The following is a 13,569-nucleotide window of genomic DNA, read 5'->3' as shown; positions in this document are numbered from 1 at the left end:
TCTTACAAGGGCTCAGGCTTCTGTTTTAATAATCCCCCTTCTCTTAATCTTCCTATCTCTCATAATCCACCCTTTCCTAATAACCTTGTCTCTCCCGCCGCTCAAGCCTGTCCACTGCTCTGTATCTCTATAAAAACACTTCCCCAATAAACCTCTTTCTATTTTGTTCTTCCCGTCACACAATCTGTTGTTTCTCTCTGAGCTTATTTTGAGGCCGCTGCCTCTTTTCTCTCTTACCGGTGCATCCAGACCCTGCCGTCCGGTGCTTCAGGTGTCCAGCCTACCTAGGAAGGTCTGGTATAGCTCTTCTGAGGCGCCTCGATGTACATAAAATAGGCTCGGCAGAGGGTTCGTACCTTGTATAGCCAGTAGATGTCGCTATTTCACTAGAGTCACCTACACTCTCTTTGCGCTCTATTCTTTAACCTAGCCCACCCTTCAACCAATCGTTAACTACTACGAGTTTGTTGACAGTGCATGCCCCCAGGAGACTGGGGAGGAGCTGTGCGTTAGCGAAATGCGCAAGCGCTTTAAACTTCTAGCGGTAGGGGCTGCAAATCAGTGGGGCTAATTTAGTTCGAAAAGATCTCGTGTGCTTTCTGCCGATGTAGCTGAAGGGATCCGCCCGGGCAGACTGCAGCTAGCGCCCTCATCGATGTCATTATTTCATTGTGTTGCTCACCCGTTGTGACTTAAGAGGTCCGTGAGAATCTAAGGAAGGCTCTCGCCAACAGTGTGTTGATTCCTGTTCTGTTATTTTTACTCTTGCGGTTGAAGTGACAGTGCTAACAGAAAGAGGACTTCGGTCGTAGCATCATAGTTCTGCCACTTTTAAGATTATATCGCTACGATCTTTAATGGCGACGGCTTCCGCCGAGCAACTGCATCCTATTCTTTCATTGACATGCGCAATGTAGTATAGGGCGTTTCATTGGTTGCTAGCAACAGAAAAGGGAGGTTGCTATGGTTACCACAAGCACATCACAGAACTCTGCCAAATAACCGGAGAGATAATGTTTCGTTTGAGGAAGGAACAGAAGTGCAGGTCTAGTGGCGACATAGCTGCTTTCATAGGGGCCTTGTTAAATGACAGCTTTTCTTCGCAGATGTTACAGTAAATTGCTGAACTAAAGATGTCTAATTAGGTATTCGAGGGCGCAGGCAGGGCTAGTGTCTCGGCCTGCAGCCCACGTGCGCATCCAGCGCAGGAAAGAACACACACACACCGGCATGGACTTTTGTTGGCGGTGAAAGACCTCCATTTATTTTATAGCCCCTCACTCCGGACACCGTACCACGTCACGGAGTGGGGCACTAAACAGGGTAGCGCCCGAGAGGCTCACTACATCTCCCCCCAGGTTTTAGTATGTCATTACCAACACCCGAACAAAATACAAACCACATTAAACCAAATAGAAAAACATAGAAGAGAGAGAGAGAGACTTGACGCCACAGTCCTCTTTAGCACAGGAAGTCCTTCAGCCACTGGCTGGGACAGGAAGTCCTTCAGCCGCTGGCTGGGATTGGGGTTAGGCCGCAGTTGGTACCTGGTGTGTCCGCCTCGGAGCTCAGACCTCCCCACTGGCTGCACGTCTGGGGAACAAACCCCTACCGGGACATTGCAGCGCACTGCCTCGGTGCTTCGTGACTCTTCTGTCGATAGGTCTGACTGCGAGCCATCCCTGGTTTCAAACTCTCCGCATTCTTCTTGCTCTACGCCTTCCGCGCCAACATCCTCCTCTGAGGGCACCACCTTCCGGAACCATGACACGTTCCTTGTCACCTGCCGTCCTCCTCTCTCGCGGTCACCATGGTCCCTACTACGCTCTCCACCCTCCAAGCATCAGCCTCAAACGGGGTACGAAAATTACATCCTGAGTGGCGGTCCTTCAGAATGACCGTATCTCCTACTTGCAGATCGGGACGCTTCGCCCTCCTGTTAGCGCTGGCTTTAGCGTTAGTAATTTCTCTCCTGCGTCTTGGATTTGTCCAAGACAGCAGGATGCCAGCCTCTATCCGACGGCAAACAGTCTCTGGGTGGCGAGCTGAAGAGCAAGGCCGCCGGGGCACAACCAGTGGTGCTGTGGGGGTCTGTCGGTAAGCCCTCACGAAGGTGTTGGGGCATAGCTTGGGGTTCTCTTGTTAATTCACTCCGATTCGTAGGGCGCGATTCATTGTTCTCATGAAACGCTCTACGCCCCCATTTGCCTGAGGCCATTGCGGGGTGATCCTCCTATGCATTATGGCTAGTGAGCGCAAGAAATCATGGAACTCCTGACCATGGAAAGGGGGTCCATTGTCAGTTCGTATCTTGTCCGGCAAACCCAACAACGCGAATGTCTTCTCCAGAACAGGGCGGATGTGTTCGAAAGCTGTTGACACCACCAGTTCCACCACAGGGAACCGCGTACACGAGTCGACGATCACAGCCGTTAGACGTCCATCCGGGAAACTGCCAAAATCCAGACTGATCCTAGACCAGGGGCGAGTGCTGGGCGGCTCAGTCACAACAGGAGCTTGGACGGTTTCCTGAGCGGTGATGGCGCATGGATGGCATCTGCCTATCACGTCGTCCACCACGGTGTCCATACCCAGGAACCACACCATGCTTCGCAGACGCGCCTTCATCTTTGCGGTTCCTTGATGGCCTTGGTGCGCCAAATCCACCACTCGACTCTGCACGCTGCGGGGTATCACCAAACATTGTCCTCTTAGGAGAAGACCCTCTGGACTCACCGAGAGCTCCAGCCTCACTTTCCACAGTTGTTGCATCGCTCTTCTCATATCCGGGTCCGACACAGATGGTTTGTCAAGGAAACGTTTCCAGGAGCGAGTGTGGAAGGCCTCCTTCGCCTGGCTTATGAAGGCATCTCCAGCTGAGGCGTCAGCAATTTCGGCCACCGTGAGAGCCGTAGTGCAGGCCATGTCCTCTAACATGCTTACAAAACTCTCCACCAGCCCGTCCTCTTCATCTGATTGTTCCTCGGAGCAGGATGGCAAAGGATGTCGCGACAAATAGTCCGCGGGATTGTTGACCCCTGAGCAGTAGACCACTTGGAACCGATATGGTTGCAGAAGTACAGCCCACCTTTCAATGCGTGGAGGAGGAAGCCTGGCGGAGGCTTGCGAAGAGGGACACCAACGGCTTGTGATCGGTGACGACTCTGAACTCATTTCCGCATAGATATAAGTGGAAATGGTGACAGACCCACCTAATGGCTAACGCCTCCCTCTCAATTTGTGCGTAACGAGCTTCCGTGGTTGAGAGGCCTCGGCTGGCGTAAGCTATAGGCGTCCACTGCTGGTGACTTTGTTCCTGCAGCAGCACTGCTTCTAGCCCAACACGGCTGGCATCCACTACCACCTCAGTTCTCCTCAGTGGGTGAAAATAAGCCATCACTGCCGTGTCCAGTAGGGCTGTTTTTACAGCCCGGAAAGCTTGTCCTCCTCCAGACCCCATTCCCACGGGATGTTGGTCTTTGTGAGTCGCCGGAGGGGATCGGAGAGTGTGGAAAGATTGGGGATGAACCTACTGCAGTATGTCGCCATCCCAAGGAAAATTCTGATCTCAGTTTCTTTGCGGGGTATTGACGCTCCTTTTATGGCTTACACCTTCTTGGGGTCGACTCTTAACCCCTCTCTCAAGAAAATGTAGGCAAAAAAGTAAACAGAGTTGCAGTAAAATGCACATTTTTTTTCTATTCAACGTTAGCCCAGCCTCTGACCGTCGTTGGAGGGTATCTCGCAGGTGCCTATGATGGTCTTCCAGAGTGCTGCAGAAAATCAAGATGTCATCGCTTAAATTGATAATGCCTGCCAGACCGGACAGTCTCTCGGATGGCGTTCTGGAAAATTTCTGCTGCAGATGACACCCCAAAGCTTAACCGTCTATAACGACGGAGCCCCACATGTGTCGAGAAGATGGTAATATTGCGGCTCTCCGGGGTTAGTTCTAGTTGGTGGTATCCTGAGTTCAAATCTAGCTTGGAGAACCATTGAGCTCCGTTCAAGTACGCTATTATGTCGTCTATATTGGGTGTGATATGGCGCTCCCATTTGATGGCACTGTTGGGGAGGCACATATCCACACAGAGACAAATGGCTCCGGGCTGTTTGGGCTTTGGGGCGATGACCATAGGTGAAACCCATGGCGCAGGCCCACTCACTTTCTCTATTACCCCTAGCTCATGAAGGGTCCGGAGTTCTTGTTCCACCTGAGGCCTCAGGGGATACAGCACTCTCGGATGTCTCAATGCCGTGGGGTGAACAGTAGGGTCAACATGTAGGTGAAACTGCTTGCCCTTCAGCTTCCCCAATCCACGGAAAAGGTCTGGGAACTCCTCCAGCACCACTCCAGCGTGTGAATCATGCACCTGGCGGGCGAAGAGACCAGCTCTAGATCTTCGGCCGTGTGACACCCTAGGAGTGTACCTTTCTTCCCTTCCGCCACCTGGAATTTTGCTCACGTGGAGTATCCGTCGCTGCTGACAGTGACTTCTATTGCCCCTCTGAATGGAAGCGGTTCTACGCCACTGTACACGTATATCTTGATGCGGCACGGTTTAAGCTGTGGCAGAGGAGACAGTTTGTTGTATTGCTCGACGTCCATAAAATTGACCGATGCTCCGGTGTCAATGAGTGCTGATATCGGTGTGTCGTTGACTGTTATGGTGCACATGGGAGGAGGCTGCCGCCTCTGATCCCGTCTGTCAGCAAAGGAGACCACAAATATTTCCTCCTCTTCCTCATCGACATACAGAGTGGTGTCCGGGCGCAGGTCCACAGCTGCCGCGGTTGCCGCTGTTCAGTCATCCAGCGCCAACTGTTTTACCACTGCTCTTCGTGTGAAAGTGGTTCTGGTCCGAGGTCGCCTGCCCCGGCAGACCTTGGCGAAATGGTTGGGTTTACCGCATCTGGAGCAGTTCTTGCCTTTCGACGAGCACGCACCTGCCGTGCTGTGTTCACTGCCGCATTTGCCGCACCCCTTCTCCTCCATCCGGGCCTGCTGAGCCATACGGGGGAAGCTTTGACAGCGGTAGATAGCGGCCACTTGGTCTTCCTTTATGGGGCCCGGTTTTGTTGGGCGTGGAGCAATGGATGACTGTGCCATGGCGGCAGTCATGTCCTCAGGGCGGCTGTTGGATAGCTCATGCTATCGTGCTAGGATGAGGATGTCGTCGAGCGAGATACCTGGCTGTCGTAGGATCAGCTTTCTCAGTGCTGAGGAGTGACATCCCTGGATTATCTGCAACCGGATTTCTTCATGTTGATTGATGCCTGTGCAGGTGCATGCCAGCTTGCGTAGGCGCACGTAGCACATGTCCACCGATTCGGTGTCAGTCTGCTGGACCTGCCGCAACTTGAACTTTTCATAATAAGGGTTGAGCTGCGGGTCAAAGTACTTGTTGAGGGCTTCTACCGCCGCGTCAAAGTCGATGTCATCCCTGGTGTCCGGCAGCGTTTCGAACAGATCATAGAGCTTATCGCCCCCAAAATGCAACATCAAAGACCGTTGCACCGCACCATCTGTCTCACGCGTGGCTCAGTAGTGTCGTAGCCTTCCAAGCCAGTGGCGCCATCGGGGTGCGGCTGTGGCGGGGTCCGTCAGTTGGCTGAATGGTGGTAGTGCGGTGACAGATGAGTGAGACCCATGCTGGTGGGCTGGGCTGTGGGCGTTAGCATCTGGCGGGGAGCTCATGATCACGCTTGGGATTTAGCCTTCTCCTTCGTATAAGCTGGTGTAGTTGAGGAAGGGAGAGACGAAAAAACCACTTCCTTCACCCTTCCGAAGGACCAGAACTTCGTGAGCAGGATAGACACCTCACCAAGAGTCCACTGAGTGGGGGGGGCCCCCAACTCTGATGCCTTGCACCAGCACTGTCTGCCCCCGACAGCAGGACTGCCTCCGGCCAAATTGACACCTCTTTTACATGGGCAGTGGGAGGGGCAGCTATAGGGTCCTCGTGCTCCTGCACGCGGTGACAACAAGCTGAAAGGAGGGGGAGGGAGACTCACTCTTTTCGCTGCCGGTGGTAGGGAGGAGTGCCCTCCAGTCCCCTCCAGGGAGAGGCAGCCAAACACCAGGAGGAATGCACCAGGCGTGCGTCGCGTCGGACCGCAGGAGTGCCGTGAGGCCCGCTGGCCTAGTGCGTTCGCTCCGGGCTCCGAGGGTGAGGGAGCAGTGAAGAAATGCTCCAGGTGGGGCGAGCACAGGTGAGGGCAGCGCGTGGGCACCACCTCATCGCCAGATGTAGAGGGCGCAGGCAGGGCTAGTGTCTCGGCCTGCAGCCCATGTGCTGCATCCAGCACAGGAAAGAACACACACACTGGCATGGACTTTTGCTGGCGGTGATAGACCCGAGGGTCTTGCCTCAATTTATTTTATAGCCCCTCACTCCGGACACCGTACCACATCACGGAGTGGGGCAGTAAACAGGGTAGCGCCCGAGAGGCTCACTACAGATGTATGCCTGTCCAGCGTTTCCTTTGCCCAACTGTATTCTCAGGCACACAGTTTTCTAATGTCTTTGCATCAGGGCGGTTCCTTTGTAAAGGCAAAGGAGCGTCGCCCCCTAACTAAGCCAGGAGCTGAAAGATAAAACTATATTTGTTTATCATTTTATCCTTCAGCTGCTGGCTCAGCCAGCAGAATGTGAAGGGGGGGGGGTCTGAGGTGTGAAAGGGGAGAGGAGGAGAAAGTGCACCTAAGTGCACATGTGTGTTTGGCTGGCCGTCTCAGGCCGGCCAAGCACACATGCACACTTAGGTTTCTCCAGCTCAGCTGTGTTGAACTGCCGGGCTGGATAAACTTCACAGGCCCCAGGGTTGTGTCTTAGCAGCAATCCAAGCCACTCAGACCAATCCTGATGCTGCTTTCATGCTATGTTTAGCATGAAAGCAGCACCAGGATTTCTGGGGAGCCTGTGCTGGTGTCCCAGTGAAGGCTGGGACACCATAAGAGGATCGAGGCGGCAGGTGGCGGCAGCGACAGGAAGTAAAGTTTTTAAGAAAAATTATTTTTATTACAACCCGTCCGTCCCCTTAAGTTTGCGGCGGCCGCTGCTGAATTGAATTTGTTTAAAAACAACCTAAAGAACGTTGAAGATATGTTTTTTTTTTCACATTTGTGAGTTATATATTGTATTTTGTATATCTTTGATATGCTGCTTTACAGCAATTTGAGGAGCTTGCCTATAAATGTATATTCGCCTATATATACTAAATGATTTTTGTTACAGGAATGTGTTGTATTCTGTACACTTACTATATATCACTTGTTTTCTGCTTTCTGTAGCATGTATTTTCTTCTTATATTTTACTATCTCTACAATAGCTTTCTTTCGCCGTTAGAGTCCTTCTTCCAGTGGTGTGTTGCCACCACAGAATTCTCCCTGCATGGTAAATGGGGATGTACTTGAGGGCTGAGTGCCCAATTGCATGTGATGGTTGCATCCTGACTTTTATTTAGGCCCAGGTGTCATGGCAATGTAGCCTGTGTGCAAAGGCTGGTTCAGAATCTGTTGTGTGACCTGTAGCTGTGCAAAATGTATGCCCTCATAGTGGGCATTAGACTGTCTATGCCATGGTTGTGTCGCAGAAAGTGGTGGTGACAGTGGACAATATTTTGTGAATTAGTAGTGTGACCAGATCTTTTCCTCTATATCAAGGAAGGGCTAGCCTATTGGTTCCTATCAGTAAACTTCAGCTGTTATGTGAAACCCGGAATCTAGTGCTGAAATCCCTTGTGTGTGGCAAGTGCGTGTAGGTGCAGCGAGGGCTTAGCGCGTGTGCGTAATTAAGTTTATGTTGTCTGAGTATTGAGGCCAATGGGATCCATTTGGGATGCTCCTGGATTAGCACAACATGAGATGGAGGATATTGGCTGCTTCCCCTGACAGTGGAAGCGTATTGCCTGCATTGCTGGAGAGCGGAGACTCAGACACTGAAGTGAAGAATGATTGAGACAAAGCTACCCTTAGAAATACAATGAGGATTTTGTTAGCAAAGGAGTGCTGATTCCTTCTTCTGGAGCACTGCCATTTGCTAGATATTAGGAGTAAGAGGAGCTGCACTATAGTTCTTCAAGGTTAAGAAATATCTAGTCAAGGCCTGCCCTTTTATCTGACTCTGATTACTGCTTCAAGAGGGCTAATGACAGCTAAGTGCATATATCTCACACTTCATTGTGCCTATTTTATTGATTCACGTGCTTGTAGCCAGCCTAATTCCTGCTTGCGATGAGTATCATCACTTTAATCGAAGGCTGTGTCTGAGGAGCATGTTTAAACTGACATTTGCAAGGGAATCAGCTCAAAACCGTCCTTGAAGCCTTAATCAGTGTATTCATATGTCCTGTCTCAGAAATGTGTATAAAAGTGAAATTCAAACTACCCCACTTTGTTAATTTGTGTCCCAAGTTCCCCTTAAAGAGGGAAGGGAGTGCTTCACACAGTACTCAGAAGACTGCTGTGCAACCAGGGCTGGTGTCTGCCTCACAGACAGTCTCCCAGAGATGAAGGGGTATCACCTGAAGCCTACACTTTCTGTTGGAGGAGATGAGGGTCTGCCTGAAGTGCCTAGAAACTCAGCTAACTTCTGAGTGGGGAAAGGAGTGTGCCTGCCCTGAAGGAGGAGAGTCTGGCCAGGTGGAGAAGCTTAGCATCTTGGGCAGTCAGAGAAAGCTGATTTCCAGAGAGCAAAGCTAAGAGTGTCCTGTGCCAGGGTTCCTCCCAGTCTCTCTGTATGGTTACTGTGTGAGCTGCACTAAGAGTGTTAAAGTATCATGGTGTCACCTAGAAGTTAGGGAGTGGTTTGAAAGACTGGTGATGCTGCCATTGGAGAGAGTGCAGCAGAGCCTCTGCTGTAGCAGGAAGCCCTGATCCACTCTGAGACTACAACTGCCGAAGGCCTACTATGGTGAATGACATGGTGTGGAGACTGTAGCTGCACATCAGAATGCCTGCCTGTAACAGGCTGAGAAGGCTGCCACTGGCAACATCAAGGGTTGCTTCACAGATATGGCTGACCAATCCAGTTGTGGCTCACTGGGGGACAGGGGAGCATCGCAGGAGGTGGGGGAAATAATCCCAAAAATAATAAAAAGCATAAAAAAAAATACTTACCTTCCTTGCTGCGCCGCTGTCCTCACTGAGGTCAATTTTGGCAGCATGACAGCAGCGTTAGGATTGGATGGAGCTCCCTGGCTTGGCAGAGTGGGAGCCTCTGCCTGTTCTGCCAACCCAGCAACACTGTGCCGGGTTGGAGACAGCTCAATGCGCATGTGAGATGGCCAGCCAAACATACATGCACACTGAGGGGGAGTGCTGTACACTCCCCCTCCATCACTGTCATCGCCCGTGGCCATGCCCCTTTTACAATAAAACATAGTTTATTATGGTGTTATTGTAAAAGTTTTGCAGCTGCTGCTGCTGGTGGGGGGCAGGAGGGAGCGGGACGACGCTCTTCCGCCATAGTGGAGGAGCTGCCTCTGGACCTATCTCATCTCGTGGACCCTCTCCTGACGTGAAGCTACTGCTGCAAACCCACAGGCGAGGAGTAGCTGCTGTGATGGTGGGAGCAGGAACTGGGTACACTGCACTGTTTAGCTGCGTCATTAACTAACAGGTCAATGTGTGGCTTAGCCAGCACCTGGGACAAGATTAACACGCACAAAGGAGTGTACCTCACTCCTTGGGACTTTTGCTGAAAGGGTGAAACAAATGGAACCAAGTTGCACATTTGAACAGTGAGTCTGCACCCGTGGCTGATTGATTAGTTAGCCATAGTGTTTTGGGGCGTGTAGACCAAGAATTGTGACCCTAGCAGGGAGAGAGGGCACTGGAAGTTGGGAGTGTAGTACGTCACATTACAATGCAAATTAAAGTACGACCCTTTATTATGTTGCAATCAACTTGTGTAGTATTTAGTTCTGCTTTAAGGTCAAATTACTTTGTTTTATATAAAAGAGAAGCACTGAGTTGGACAAAATGTTTTGTGTCTCGATTGACTAATGAGTTCTGAGTTCTTGCCCTCAACACTACCTTCCTGAGAAACCTTTGACTACTCACTCTCTCTTTCCTGATAATCAGTTGTAGAAACATTTGTACTTGTGTTAGAAAAGGGTTCTTTGGTTGGCAGTGGGGTGGCCCCCTGTCCAAGCAAGGACCCTCACTCTACTCAGGGTAAAGGAGAATCACCCTTAGTTAACCCCCGCTCACCCCCTTGGTAGCTTGGCACAAGCAGGCAAGCTTAACTTCAGAGTCTAGGTGTAAAGTATTTGTAACAACACCGCCAGTAACTCTGTGAAAACACTACAAAATGACACAACACAGGTTTAGAAAAATAGGAAATATTTATCTAATCAAAACGACAAAAATCCAACATACACAAGACAAGTTATTAATTTTAAAAACAAAAGAGTCATAAATCCTTTAAACAGTAAAAACACTGTTCGTGTTGAAAAGTACCTGGGTAGTGTCAAAATAACATGCAAGGGCGAGTGTGCTTAAAAAAAGATTAGTGATGCGTCGATTTCTCACCTGCAAGCGAGACCATGCGTCGTTTCTCCTCCGGTCGGGTCAGCGTGCGCCGTTTTTCCTCTCTGCAGGAGAGCGATGCGTCGATCCGGGCAGTACTCGGATCCGGGCAGGCATTGCTTCCTTTTTCCGTGCCCAGCAAGATTTGCATTGAAAATTTTGCCGCACGGTATCAGCAAAACCACACAATGTGGGTTGCGAAGTTATAAGCCTTCGTCAGCGGGTGTTGTCCATCGTTTCTCCAGCTGCGTGTGTCGATCTTCCAGCCACAATACCGGTGGAGCGTCAATTTCTGCAGTGAAGCCGAAAGGTGCGTTGATATTTTCCCCGCACAGCAGTCTGTGCTGGATTTCAGTCTTGGTCTGCCAACTTCACCTTCCGAGGACCCAGGAACTGGATAGTGCACCACTTGGCAGGGCAGGAGTCTCAGTAGAGAGTCCGGGTGCTGGCAGGAGAAGTCTTTAATGGCCCTGAGACTTCAACAACATGAGGCAAGCTCAGGACAAGCCCTTGGAGATTTCCTCATAAGCAGGAATGCACAACAAAGTCCAGTCTTTCTCCACCTTCCACAGGCAGAAGCAGCAACTGCAGGTAGCTCCACAAAGCACAGGCAGGGCAGCACTTCTCAGCTCTTCTTCAGGCAGAGGTTCCTCTTGATGTCCAGAAGTGATCTAAAGTCTGTGGTTTTGGGTGCCCTTCTTATACCCACTTTGGCCTTTGAAGTAGGCTTACTTCAAAGGAAAGTTTCTCTTGTTTGTGAAATCCTACCTTGCCCAGGCCAGGCCCCTGACACACCAGGCGGTTGGAGACTGCATTGTGTCAGGGCAGGCACAGCCTTTTCAGGTATAAGTGACCACTCCTCCCCTCCCTCCTGTCACAGATGGCTCATCAGGATATGCAGGCTACACCCCAGCTCCCTTTGTGTCACTGTCTAGAGAGAGGTGCAAACAGTCCAACTGTCAAACTGACCCAGACAGGGAATCCACAAACAGGCAGAGTCACAGAATGGTTTAAGCAAGAAAATGCCCACTTTCTAAAAGTGGCATTTTCAAACACACAGTCTCAAAACAAACTTTACTAAAACTTTACTCTGCCCCTGGGGCTACCTAGGGCCTACCATAGGGGTGCCTTATATGTAAGAAAAGGGAAGGTTTAGGCCTGGCAAGTGGGTACACTTGCCAAGTCGAATTGGCAGTTAAGGTCTGCACACACAGACACTGCAGTGGCAGGTCTGAACCATGTTTACAGGGCTACTAATGTGGGTGACACAACCAGTGCTGCAGGCCCACTAGTAGCATTTGATTTACAGGCCCTGGGCACCTCTTGTGCACTGTACTAGGGACTTACCAGTAAATCAAATATGCAGATCATGGAAAGCCAATTACATACACATAGTATACAGGAGCACTTGCACTTTAGCACTGGATAGCAGTGGGAAAGTGCCCGAAGTAACAAAAACAGAGTCCAGCACACATCAACAACCTGGGAAACAGAGGCAAAACATTAGGGGAGACCACACCAAGGATGAAAAGTCTAACAACTTGGCTCATATTTTACAGCTTAGTTAGGGCAGACCCGCGGACACCAGTGGCAAAGACTTCAACCACCACAGTTTGGGCCCAGTACAGGATCTGGCAGTTGACGGCAAGTAGATTGAGATCTGTAAGTTCTGCTTCCATCTGTTTTTAACACAATAAGATCACCTTAAACACTGTATTACCTGCACAGTATAATAACAGATATAAGAATCACATGGGTAGATCTTGAAATACTGTGCTTAAATCACTTTGGGGACTCTATGGAAAGAGGGTGAGGGGCTCCCAGAAACAACAATAGGGAAACCATTGTATATGATTATAAGGACCAGTTAGAGAAACTAGGCTTTGGAAAGAAATAGTGATTGACTATGGTGAGAGTACTGTGATACGAACCTAGGGAGGGAGTGCTGTAGTGTCAGGTTCTCGTAGCCTCTGTCAATTGCTGGACAAAACTCTTGGGTCTTCTCCTCACTTCTATGTGGCAAAAAGTACGGACAACCTTTTATTATTGTGACTGTGTTGATTCACAGATGGTTCCTTGCAAGAATGACTGGTGCCTTCAAGAATGATCACAAACTGTTGAAAATAAACCAGTGGCCGAAAAATAACCTCCACAGCAAGTAAAGAACAAGATGCTGGCACTGAACACTGAATTTCCAGGAGGGAAGAATGGAGACCAGGAGACAGAAGTAATTCCAATATAGGAACTGGAGCAAAGAGGAACAGTACCTGCAGGCAACAAATGTATAAAAAATATAATGGAGCATTTGCAGTGCAATGATTGGCAGTTCCAGGCTCTTTGTGTTGTACAAAAGCAGTAAATGAAAATAGAAGAACAGGAAGCGATTACAGAGAAAGAAAGGAAGCCTTAATAGATTGGTTAGTAGTAAGAATCCCAATGGAACAACCCCTCTTGGAGTAGGAGCAAAATATTACCCTAGGCATGTTATCAAGCAAAGAACACCAATATGGAAGGGAAAAAAACAAGGATGAAGAATAATGTGCCTAGAATATGGACAAAGAAATATAGGCTTTTAAGGAAAGAAAATACAGCCTATGCTTTCCCAAGGATGACAGTTGCTCGTTCGGTGACAGGTTTCATTTTGTTCAAACATGCACTGCCAACTATGCCCATCTTGCTGTCTTGGCACAAATGCCAGCGTCCACCTCCTCTTAGTGAGCAGGTGAGAAAAAGCATGAGAGCATGACTTGCAAATACAAACAGAGCTTTCTGAACCAGATAATAATTTTACTAAGGAGTGACGCAGACATGCTTGAGCCCCTGTCCGAGCTTTGACATCCCACTCATTGAACCCAGCCTAGATAGCCCTTTAGCTGAATTTTTCCTGAGAAACACTCTGAGTGTGTCCCCACATTTTCTTTCAGTGTTTTTTGGTGACATTCATATTCCCTTGTCCTCCACACTCCAATATTCAAGGATTCAAGTGTCACTAACTATAGGAGCTATTCCTTTGCCTGGGTTATGTCTGACTGAG

The 13,569-nt window shown here is 49.7% G+C and overlaps 1 long non-coding RNA gene across 1 annotated transcript in view; it reads left to right on the top strand.

Annotated features, from left to right (window-relative positions):
- Positions 1-460: 460 nt before the first annotated feature.
- The window catches only part of LOC138295858 (uncharacterized), a 112,123-nt gene continuing 99,014 nt past the window's right edge, over positions 461-13,569 (top strand). The window contains exon 1 of the long non-coding RNA XR_011203703.1: positions 461-699. This is a non-coding gene — a long non-coding RNA (uncharacterized lncRNA). The remainder of the gene's footprint in view (positions 700-13,569) is intronic.

The sequence above is a fragment of the Pleurodeles waltl genome, chromosome 1_2 (assembly GCF_031143425.1).
Source record: "Pleurodeles waltl isolate 20211129_DDA chromosome 1_2, aPleWal1.hap1.20221129, whole genome shotgun sequence".
Lineage (NCBI taxonomy): Eukaryota > Metazoa > Chordata > Amphibia > Caudata > Salamandridae > Pleurodeles > Pleurodeles waltl.
This window is presented reverse-complemented; position numbering and strand designations above follow the sequence as displayed.